Source organism: Pristis pectinata, chromosome 17 (assembly GCF_009764475.1).
Source record: "Pristis pectinata isolate sPriPec2 chromosome 17, sPriPec2.1.pri, whole genome shotgun sequence".
NCBI lineage: Eukaryota > Metazoa > Chordata > Chondrichthyes > Rhinopristiformes > Pristidae > Pristis > Pristis pectinata.
In genome coordinates this window covers 16,171,227-16,183,421 of record NC_067421.1, presented here as the reverse complement: position 1 = coordinate 16,183,421, position 12,195 = coordinate 16,171,227, and positions in this window count along the sequence as shown.

The window sequence follows — 12,195 nt, the reverse complement described above, 5'->3', positions numbered from 1 at the left end:
CCCATTCATCCACAAACAAATGAATAGGAAAATTGACAGTTGCCAACCAATAACAGATAACAAGGGAAAGTGGTACCAATAATTGTGATTCTAGTAAATAATGAGAACTTAACTCATAATTAATTCATGGTCAGTGGGAGTCTCCGACTTCTGATTATTACACTTATACCATACATTAACCCACACATGGTCACAGATTAAGCTGAAGACAAATGCTTCTAAATGATCAGGCTAATCAAAAGCTATTAAAAGGATTTTAAAAACTTTCCCAAACTTCAAAAAAAGCAAGCAGCACCGCAGCACCTCACTGTTCAACCTACAAGTCTCTCTCAAAGATCAAGTCTCCCACGCTGCACAATTGGTACAAGGTTTGGCAGAGCCCTCAATGTCTGCCAAGACCATCTCAGCGGACACAACAACAATCTCAGTAGTCTTCCTCTATCAGTGATGAAACATCTGAGATTGTACCACAAAGGAATGGTAGAAGGTAGAGTTCTCTCTCTCTCTCTCTCTCTCTCTCTCTCTCTCTCTCTCTCTCTCTCCCCCTCTCCCCCTCCCTCCCTCCCTCCCCCTCCCTCCCCCTCTCTTTCCCTCTCCCTCCCCCTCTCTTTCCCTCTCCCTCTCCCTCCCTCTCTCTCCCTCTCCCTCCCTCTCTCTCCCTCTCCCTCCCTCTCCCTCTCCCTCCCTCTCTCCCTCTCTCCCTCTCTCTCTCTCCCTCTCCCTCTCCCCTTCATGACAAAGTCCTAACTCCTTCAAATTCCATCCTTAAAATGGAACTTTTAATACCGCAAGTGAAATCACACAAAGTAGCTTGGTGCTACACCAGTGATCAGTCCCAAGGTAACATCACAGTGAGGTGATTTTATTAAAATACCACATACAGGTGCACTTAAAGTACTTTTGGGTTTTCCATCCATTATCACAAAGCTTTTCCTGCTTTGAAGATGCCTCAGTTATTATCTGGCCTATTGTCCTTATATTGTTAAATGATATCATTTATTTATTTAATTCTGAACCATTAAAAATAGGCTACAAAAAGAGCAAAATGAATTACTTGTATTCATATTGTGCATTTAATGGAGCTAAAGATCTCAAGGTGCTTTGAAAGAGCATCATCAATCAAACTTTGCCCTTCAGGAGATATTGGGGAAGATGGCTAAAAACTTGGTTAGAGAGGTAAGATTTAAGGAGAATCTTGAAGAAATAAGTGGAGAGTTGGAGTGTTTTAGGAAGGGAATTCCAGAGCCTTGGACTATGAGAGCAGAAGGCACAGTCACTAAAGGTTAAAATTAGGATTGTAAAAGAGCCCAGAATTGGAGGAGGGCAGATTACCTGGATGGTTGTGGAGCCGAAGGAAATTAAAGAGACAGACAGAAGTAAGACCAGGCAGGGGTTGGAAATTCAGAAGAATGTCCATTGTGGATGTAAATTCTACAAAGGATGTACATTCATCAAGCACAATGGTCATGGCTGAATGTGGCTTTAGCAAGTTGGAAAATGAGCATTGAGTTTAAGATGACCTTAAATTTACAGAGAGTATAGTGAGGTAGTCCATCCAGGAGTGTGTTAGAACATTTAGTAACTTCCTCAATGGGGATTTCAGGAACAGATGAGGTGGGACAGGACCAAAGGTGGGAGATGGGATGGAAGTTGAAATAGGCAATCTTAGTAATGTTGCAGATATGTGGTCAGAACCTGACTTTGAGGATGAACATGACTCCCAATGTGTGAAGAGTTTGGTTCAGGCTTACCTACTGTTGCTGGGGTGAAGGATGGACACTATGACCAGGGAATGGAGTTTTTGGCAGGATCAAAGGCCACGTTTTGGCTCTTCCACATATTCATCTGTGCGAAATCTCTGATCTTCCAGTTCTGGATGAGGGACATGAAGCCTAACAATTTTGGGAAGGTAGAGAGATTAAGTGAGCTGGTGCTGGATATGGCTGGGTTTCATCAGTGTACATATGAAAACTGATGCTATATTTTGGATGACATTATCGAAGTTCAGCATATCGATGAGAAAACAGGAGCAGCTAAGGTCAGAATTAAATAACTACATTAAGCCCAGCTCTACTTAGTTCATTCATATTGACTGGTGTTGGTTAATGGACTCCAGGTACAGCAACTACAAAGAATTCTGGAGAATTATAAGAGTAACTGGTACGTTATAATTTTATCTCTGCATACTTGCATTGGTCACACGGTTTAAGATCGGTCAGAATATACCCATGATGGGCTGCTTTGGGATCTTAACAAGAATTGAGCTTCATGACCACCTAAGAGAGTAACTGCTTTGTAGATTAGAAGTTCTAAAACCACATTCCTAAACTAAGCTAGATAAAAATGTCATAAACACCCTAATTATTTCAGAATTTCCTCCTTAGGAAGGATCTGCAAATTCACAGAAACCTTTATAGTTTAATTGGCAGGGACTGCTGTAAGTACTTTCCCTTCAATGGTATATTGCCCTAAAATCTTTAAGGATTGGTGAATATTGTCCACAAAATCAGCTAGACAAACGATGCTGTCAGCATTAATGGATTGCTCGACGGATGATGTCAACTGTACCCGCAGAGATAGAAAACCTGCAGTGGGAAACCACTTTGAGAGTAACCAATAACATCTGACCCTTACTGTCTTTGAGTCACAAGCCAGCAGAACCACCAGACCAAAAAATGAGCTGCTGGAGGAAATCAGAGGGTCAGGCAGCATCTGTGGAGGGAAATGGGCAGTCAATGTTTTGGGTCAAGACCTTCCATCTGGACTCAAGACCAGATTAGACAACTACCTCAATAACTTAGTTGCCTTCACGAAAGTAGTGCCCTCTGAGGTATTTGTATTGATTGAAGGAAGGTTGGAGGATTAGCTAACCTTTGTAGATGCATTACATTTGCAATGAAATGGAGGAAATGGAAACTGATTCAAGTATAGTATCAGAAATTATGTACTAATTTTAAAGGTAATCCAAACACTGGTGAATGAGATACTGGAAAGGTTAGAGTCATCCAGCTAAGGAGACGCCTCATTCTCTAGATGAATTCTAATGCCCTTGAGCTGAATTCCAGGAATGGTTTCCTTCATATCCAGCAGACACTAACGCACACATGTGTATGTCTGTGCTGTGTCCCTATGAGGAAAATAGCATAGTTAATGGCAGTAATAGAACCACTCATAACCAAGGGAGTGGAAGAGATAGTTGCCTCTATATTGGAAGCACTGAAATTAGGTTTCATCAATTTTTGGTGCTAAAAGAATGTTATAGTTTGTCATTCCTGACATACACTACAAGCACCTCTTGCCCTCCCCTACATAATTTCCCACCGTTGACCCCTGATGCCTTCATTCCCCACAAGGAGATAAAGCTTTAAAATGTTGGATAATGAAGACATCACCTAATGTCCCTCATTGCCTGTACTTAGAGTAAGAGAGCGAAGGCTAGGAAAGAAGCCACCCACATAGGAGTGAGGTCTTTGTGAGTCCAGGCTTGAGACCACCTTCCCCCTCGTGAACAGAGTGCCCACAATGGTGCAAACCATTTCTCAGTGAACAATACAGAATTCACCAGGTACATTCACCAACAAATTTTCATTGTGATCTGCTTTGAATTGATCAACAGTACACAGTCTTACAACTATCTGCATCACTACAAAGGTATTTTGGCTGCAGATTAAAAATACAACTATCTTCTGCTAGGCCTTGGCAGAGTATCAGGAGAGGCTCCCTTCCTCCTCCCGTTTTGGATATGAGGAAACTATGTAGGACGAGCAGGAGGGAACACCGGAGGAAGAGGAGGAGGAGGACAAGGAGGCCGACGATGAAGATGATGAAGACCATGATGTAACGTTGCACCTGACGTTCCCAGTAACATCTTCAGAGATTGAAATCTCAGGGGATGAGCAGAATTTATCAGAGAGAAGCATGTCACAGACAGATACATTGGGCATGGGTGGGCTGTAGATTGGCACCAAGGGTAGGGAATCTGGAGCAGTGGCTCACCACTGGGTAGGTTCATGTATTGATACCAACCCAGAAAACGTAGTTGAGGAGCACTGATTGGATTCCTCCTCAACAAGGCTGATGGGGATGCTCAATAAGGCATCAGGACAGCCTGGCGGATGCAGTAAATGGGAAGAAGTGTGGTTCACTCCATCCCCATGTTGTGGAGATTGTGTGAAGTCAGGAGGCAATGACCTCCACACGAGAGGTCATGCACACTTCTATGCAAAGCCTCACCACAATCCCATCACACAGTATCTACTGGTTCAGTATGTTTGCTGTGGAAGGCTACTTAATATCTTTTTTCTTTCAAAGGAGTTTCACCCCGACCTAGCTAGAGGTCTGGTCTCTGCCACACAGGGGCACTTGAAGCTCTAAAGAAGTAGTGATATGCCACCAGGAAGCAGCCTTCCAGGAGTCAGACTGGAGGCAGACATGGGGCACTATAACATTCTTCTAAGACACTAAAACTCACCAATAAACGTTGTTAAATGTGAAATTACAAAACCTTTGCAGATAAATGTCATAATTTTTCATTTATATAATGTGATATTGCTTTATTATAAATGATTCTCAAGACGTTATTACTGCCCAAATGCATTATCATTTAGTGCAAATAACACCCTACATTGTACAGAGATAAGTCACAATCATGTAGCAGCTGCTGGCATTGCAGCAGCTCTGCCATGTGCAACCTAGAATGACTGTTATCATCATAAACGTCAGGTCAACATATTCAAGCAAAACTTTGATTGTTGATAGACTTTGATGTTTTTCTCTGAAAGATTATAGCCTCACTGCAGTGGACCATGTGATTGTCAAATTATTAGGGTCATGCTGATGACTCACAATACAAGGTGCAAAGGGACTTGGGAGTCCTGGTGCAGGATTCCTTGAAGATTGCCTTGCAGGTTGAGTCAGTAGTAAGGAAGGCAAATACAATGTTAACATTCATTTTGAGAGGACTAGAATATAAAAAGCAAGGATGTAATGCTAAGGCTTTATAAGATGCTGGTCAGACCACATTTAGGGTATAGTGAGCAGTTTTGGACCTCATATCTAAGGAAGGATGTGCTGGCATTAGAGAGCTTTCAGAGAAAGTTTACAAGAATGATCCTGGGGATGAAAGGGTTAACATATGAAGAGTTTTTGATGGCTCTGGGCCTGTACTCACTGGAGTTTTGAAGGATGAGGGGGGATCTCATTGAAACCTACCGAATATTGAAAGGCCTGGATAGAGTAGACATGGAGAGGATGTTTCCAGTAGTGGAGAGTCTAGGACCAGTAGGCACATCAATCAGAATAGAAGGACGTCCCTTTAGAACTGAGATGAGGAGGAATTTCTTTAGCCAGAAGGTGGTGAATCTGTGGAATTCATTGCCACAGACAGTTATGGAGGCTGAGTTATTGGGTATATTTAAAGCGGAGGTTGATAGGTTCTTGATTAGTCAGGGCATCGGAGGTTACAGGGAGAAGGCAGGAGAATGGGGTTGAGAGGGAAAAATATATCAGTCATGATTGAATGGTGGAGCAGATGATGGACCAAATGGCCTAATTCTGCTCCTGTCTTACGGTCTTATGGTCTAAGGTTGATCAGTCTCACAATGTAGTATTTTGAAGTTTGCTGACAGTGTTAGGGATGCAGAAGTTATGGAATTATGTGAATATAGCAGAAGTTAATTCAAACGAGAACCAATCTTCACTTCTTAACATAAATTGCAAACAGTAACCAGTTCGGTTAAAAGGACAGCTTTGCAAACAAACAGCATTGTCTATTGAGAACGTGGTGATACTTGCGAGCTGCCGCCAGAACACCCTATGCAAAAAGATATATTTCACTGTGTGTTTCGATGTACATGTGACCAATAAAGAAATCTTATCTTATCTTACCCACAGCAGGGGACTGGCTGCTCTAGAGATATGCTTTGTAAAGTGAAGTGACCATCTTGTCTGCATCAGCCAAACCTAAGAGAATGGGATTATTTTTCATTGGCCTACATCAAAACAGGCAACACTGGCTATGTTATTTTGCACCATTGTGACTGAGTTCAAGGAAGCTTGCAGACCAGACTGATAATGTCACCGAGCACATCAAACATGGTCACAGGTATATTTGATCGATCAATAGTTAGGATATTTGTGAACTCAAAGAGTCAGCCCTCACAGCATTAATTTTGGGTGTCTGGATTCTCTGTCCTCAAGAAGCTTTTAGACCATCCGTGTGAATTAGTTTGTCCCAGCAAAGGTGTTTGAAGATTCAGAGGTGTCTCCCATTGTAGATATGTAGCTCAAAGGAAGCATTGTCAGACTCAGAATATTGAAGTAAACAATGTCATTGTAACTATTGAACTTGTATTGAATCACCTATTGTTACCTTTGATCTTCAGGGCATAAAAATGTGATGTACTTTGAGTTTGGGAGGCTCTACCGAGAGGGTTTCCAGGAGAATGCCTGCTTGTTGTGATGAATGAAGACTTCTATATCACCACTTCAGTGTCTCTCCGGTGACTCAGGTCACAGTCACAACATTACTAAACTGACTGGGATTTTGAATGAAAATTTAAAAACAACTGCAGATGCAGGAAATCTGAAACAGAAACAGAAACTGATAGAAACAATCAGCAGGTCAGGCAGCATCCATGAAAGAGAAACAGAGTTGATGTTTCAGGCTGAAGAGGTTTTGTCAGAAAGGTGGGATTGTGAACTGTGAGGAGGATGTAAAGAGGCTTCAACATGACTGAGATAGATTGAGTGAGTGGGCAAAACTTGTCAGATGCAGTATATTATGGATAATTGTGAAGTTATCCACTTGGATAGGAAAAACAGAAAAGAAGCATATTGTTTAAATGTTGGGAAATGTTGATGTACAGAGACACTGAAACAAACACTAAAAGCAAACATACGTATGCAACAAGCAGTCAAGAAGGCACATGGTATTTTGTCATTCAGAGCAATAGGATTTGAGTATAGGAGCAAGGAGGACTTCAAGCAATTATGTTGGATCTTGGTGAGACAACACCTGGAGTATTGTGCACAGTTTTGGTCTCATTACCTAAGAAGGGACATACTTGCCTTTGAGAGTCAACAGTAAAGGTTCACCAAACTAACATCTGCGATGGTGGGGATGATGTATGAGGAGAGGTGAGAGCCACTAAGTTTGAATTCACTAGATTTAGAAGAATGAGAGGGTATCTAACTAAAATACAGAACATTCTGACAGGTCTAGACAGATTGGATGTAAAGAGAATGCTTCTCCTCACTAAGATGATTAGAATGAAGAGTCACAATCTTAGGTTACAGGGTAAGAGAGTTCAGACTGAGAAATGTCTTCATTCAGACATTGATGAACCTATAGAATTCTCTACGCCAGAGGTCTGTAGATGCCAGGTTGCTGAGTATATTTAAGAAGATAGATACGTTTCTAGATGCAGAAAGCACGAAGGAAAAGAGTGGGAAGCTGACATAGAAATGACATTATGGCAATTATTGTCTTCAATAGCAGAGCAAACTTGAGGGGCTGAATGGCCTACGATTGCTCCTATTTTCCAAGCTTTCCAATCATCTCACCAACTTGATCTATACAAAGTAAGGAATTATTCACAAACACCAGAGAACCACTGCTACAAAATGTGCCATCTACAGCAACAGTCTCTCCAACAGCAACCCAATGTGCATTTCACACTTCACCTTCAACTCCACTTGCCATGTTTCTGCCCATTCTACCATCCTGTCCATTCCATGATGAGCTTGCAATTTTCCTCATCACTGTCCATCTTTGTATCATCTGCAATCCTTATAATTCTCCACTCGAAATTTGAAGGCAGTTCTAACTCACGGCAGAAGAAAGAAGACAGATTCCATCAGGTGGAGACACAAGAGACTACAGACGTTGGAATTCTGGAGCAACACACAAAGACGCTGGAGGAACTCAACGGGTCAGGCTGCATTTATGGAGGGAAATGGACAGTCAACCTTTCAGGTCGAGACCCTTCTTCAAGACTGGCGAAGGCCAGTTTTTTGCTTCTCTCTGTGGGAATGCTGAAATTCTTGAAACCCTGTTTGGCCTTGTTGCTGTACTTGAGCTTTGACCTTCCTCCGCACTGAGTAGGTTCTTTAATTGGCCACAGAGCATAGTCCTCAGTAGATAACCTTTTAGCTTGTCCATGTGTGTCAGCTACCAAATCCTGCAACCATCCAATGTACCCGGCACGGACTGTCAGCTGGTTCTCCCATTACTGGTCCCAAGTGACTCCAAGGATTTTTCTGAGACAGTGAAAGTGGAAGGTCTCCAGTGTCCGTTCCTGTTTGGAGTCCACAACCCAGGTTTCACCCCCATACAGAACAGTGCTGAGGGCACACACCTGATCAACAGGTGCCTTTGCATTCAGGTTTAGTGGCTGTTGTTCCAGCCCTGTGATACAAATGCAAAAGATGGCAGAAGCTTTGTCAATTTTCGCATCAAGTTGTCTATAAAGCCTAATTGAGCCAAGATTGCAGAAGTAATCCTTGCTGTCTAGACCTTCATTAGTGATGCAGATTTTGTCTAGCATGTTGCTACTTTGTGACGTTATAAGTGTTTTCCTGATACTGATTACCATGCCTAACGTGGTGCATGAATCAGCAAACTAGTTCATCATGATCTGCAATTCATTAGGTGAGTTAGAAACAAATGCAGCATTCTCTGTGAAAAGCAGATTCTGGGTAGTGATTGAGGTGACCTGTCTTTTGCTTTGAAGTCATCAGTTGCTGAACACACTGCTGTCCATTCTCAATCCAATTAATGGCCAGATTGATTGTTTCAAGGTTTAATTGAGAAGAATAGAGAAGATGCCAAAGATGGTGGGTGATAGGATATAGCTTTACTCCATAGCTTTACCAGTTGATGTCTCATTCTCATACTGGATGTTGGTCTTCATTTCATTGCTGAAATCCATGAATAGAGACAGCAACTTTTTTGGACAGCTAATTTTCGACAGGATTTTGTTGATGCTTGTCCTGCTAACTTGAGTCTAAGTCCGAAGTAAATTAAAACTAAAAAAAATGTAGCACCTGGACACAAGGTATCAAGATAGACACCTACAAAATCCTGTTGAAAAGTGTAAGGATTCAAAAATATCCCTTGGGGAACACCCCTATGAAAATATCCAACCATCCGCATTCACTGTGTCAATTTTAGATCCAGATCACCATATTTCCCTCAATTCAATGGGCTTCCACCATTATAATGAGCTTCCTGTGTGGAATTTGGTTGAAGGCCTGCACTAATCCCATTTGCCTGCATTTGGCCCTTATCCCTCTAATGATCATGAGGCCCATTGCAGAATATATTGGACTTTTCATGTGCAACACACTCCAAGAGAAAGAGGCAAGTTGTGGATTATGCACCACAAGCCATTTGGGGAAGCTGTTGAAAGATGCTGAGGTTGGGGGGAGTTTGAGGTAGTGTTGGAAAGGTAAGGCTTTCAGTGGTTATGGAGGCAGGGGATTAGGAGGAAATAAAGGCTGAAAATCAGGTCCAGACTTTGGGGTGGATCATGGTTTTGGGAGCAACTTGGGGCAGGGACTCCATCACAGTGGAAGATGATGGGCATGGGGCTACAATATGGATGTGGTCTGATGGCAATGGCCCGGAGGTCAGTTATAGTGAGGGACGTTAGTTAGAGCCAAAAGGTTAGAATTATATGTAAGAGGATTCAGGCATCGGACTCCTTGGCCAAGCAGCAGGTCAGACTGGTCCCTCTGAGTTGGGGAGAGAGTGACTTACTGACAACACCTGTCACATGATGCACTGCTTCATGCCATTTATGGACCAGGGTTGAGTTGTTTACACGGAGGATTCAGAACAATTTTACCATACTACCGTACCGAAGTGGCTTCAGAAAAGTGTTTAGTTTTTGGAATTTTGATTAAACACGATGTAGCACACAAAAATGGTGCTCTTCATGAGAGAATTTCTCATCCCATGCAGGGTCTTAATTGAACTTCTCTGTTACCTTATCAATCACATTTACCAGACAAATTTACTTTTAAAAAATCCATTCTCGCACACTTAATTCATCCACACTTTTCCAAGTAAAATCTGCTTTTGTCCCTAATAATGCTTTCCAGCATCTTCCCTTGTATTACAGTTAGACAGATTAAGCTGTTGTTTTGTCTGTTTCCGGTTCCTTAATTATTGTTATAAGAAGAGCAATCCTTGCAACCTCCACTGCTACTCTCAGAGCTAATGTGGATTAAAAGACTTTGACCAATGTCTCTGCTCTTCCTTTGTCTGCAACTTTTAGCCAACTTGGATGCATTCCATCTGGATCAGGTGAATTACCACCTTTCAGTAATTCTAAACATTTAAATGTGATTTCCCCATTTATCTGACTACTGTCTGTAAACACCCTTTTATATCTGAGTGTAACTTTAATGCTAATTGTTTCCTTTGTGAAGTCAGATACAAAGTTAGTTCTTTAACTTTGTCCTTTGTCTCTGGATGAAGGTTTGCCTTTCGATTTTTAATGCCTGCCATATTCCTAATTTAATCACTTGCATTGTTTCAGATCTATGTTCAATAGCAGTGATAAACATGCACTGTGTTGTGAAATTAAACTATTCAAGCTGAGTAGGAAATGCATGAAATACAGACTGTCTGCTCTTTTTCATAGTTTTAACAGCCAGTACTAACTGCAAAGTTCATTGTTCCTTCTCATCATCATGGGTCCAATTTAATAAACTGAAGACAGCTGCCCCCCTTTTAATGTCAGCTTGCACTTGTTAAACAGGAGCTGAATTGTGATTGGAACTGCTGGAGAAACTGCCTTGCAGTTTGCTGGAAGCAAAAGCAGAACATGGATGAAAGTGAGAAGATAGAGGACTGGAGACCTTGATAGGTATATTGGAGAGGGTGCAACACCAGGCCAAGAAAGATTGAGAGAAGTATTGGGGTGATAATGCAGTCTTGGTGACACTGGTTTTTACTGAGATTGGTTCTGTTGTAGACTCATTAGTTACCTCCAACAAAATTCTCGTGAGTGGAGCTAACCTTCACAACTAATGGGAAAATGTTCAATCTACAGTGATTATACTCCAGAATCAAAATCACCTGATACTCAGTATTTGAGTTGCAATATGCAGATGATGTTTGGTTTCATGTATGCTGGGAAACTGAGATTCAAGACTTCATCAGCTTATTCGCCATAACTTATGTGGATAGGCCATACACTCAACATCTGCAAGACCATATCTTGGACACCACCTCTCAGAAAAGGCAGACATTGATGATGAAATTCACCACCACCCTCAATGTGCCAGAATTAGTTGATTGGGAAAAGGATATTAGGAGATTAAGACTTCAGACCTGGCACATAACCCATGGTCTGCTGAGCAGCAGTGATCCCTGCCTTACTATATGCTTCTGAGACATGGACTACCTACAGCAGGCTCTTCAAGGTACTGGAAAAAAAATCACCAGCACAAACTTCACAGGTCTTTCAATTCACTGACAGATAAGGTAATGGAGAATTCTAAAAGATTCCATAAATATATCAAGAGCAAAAAGGTTACCATAGAGAGAATAGGTCCCCTTAAGGATCAGTGTGGTAACATATATGAGGAACCACAGAAGATGGGCGAAGTCTTAAGTGAATACTTTTCAGCTATATTTACTGTCGAGAAAGATATGGAAGCTACTGAGTTCAGGGAAGAGAACAGTGATATCCTGCAGCATTTTGGAAGCATATCCTAAAGCATATTGCCTTTGTATCTGGAAAGGAAAGGAAAGGATTTATTAGGGATAATCAACATGGCTTTGTTCGTGGAAGATCATGTCTCACAAATTTCATAGAGTTTTTGAGGAGGTGACCAAGAGGATTTCATGAGAGCAGGACGGTGGACGTTGTCTACATGGATTTTAGCAAAGCCTTTGGCATGGTAGGCCAATTCAGAAGGTTAGAATACATGGATCCAAGGTGAGGTAGCAAACTGGATACAAAATTGGCTTGATACTAGGAGGCAGAGTGTGGTAGTGGAGGGTTGCTTTTCATATTAGAGACCAATGATATACTGCAGGGATTAGTGCTAGGTCCTTCATTGCTCTTCATCTGTTATAATGATTTGGAAGAGAATGCAGTTGGCATGATTATTAAGTAGGCAGATGACACTAATATTGATGGCATAGTGGAAAGTGAAGAAGGTTGTGTAAAGTTACAACAT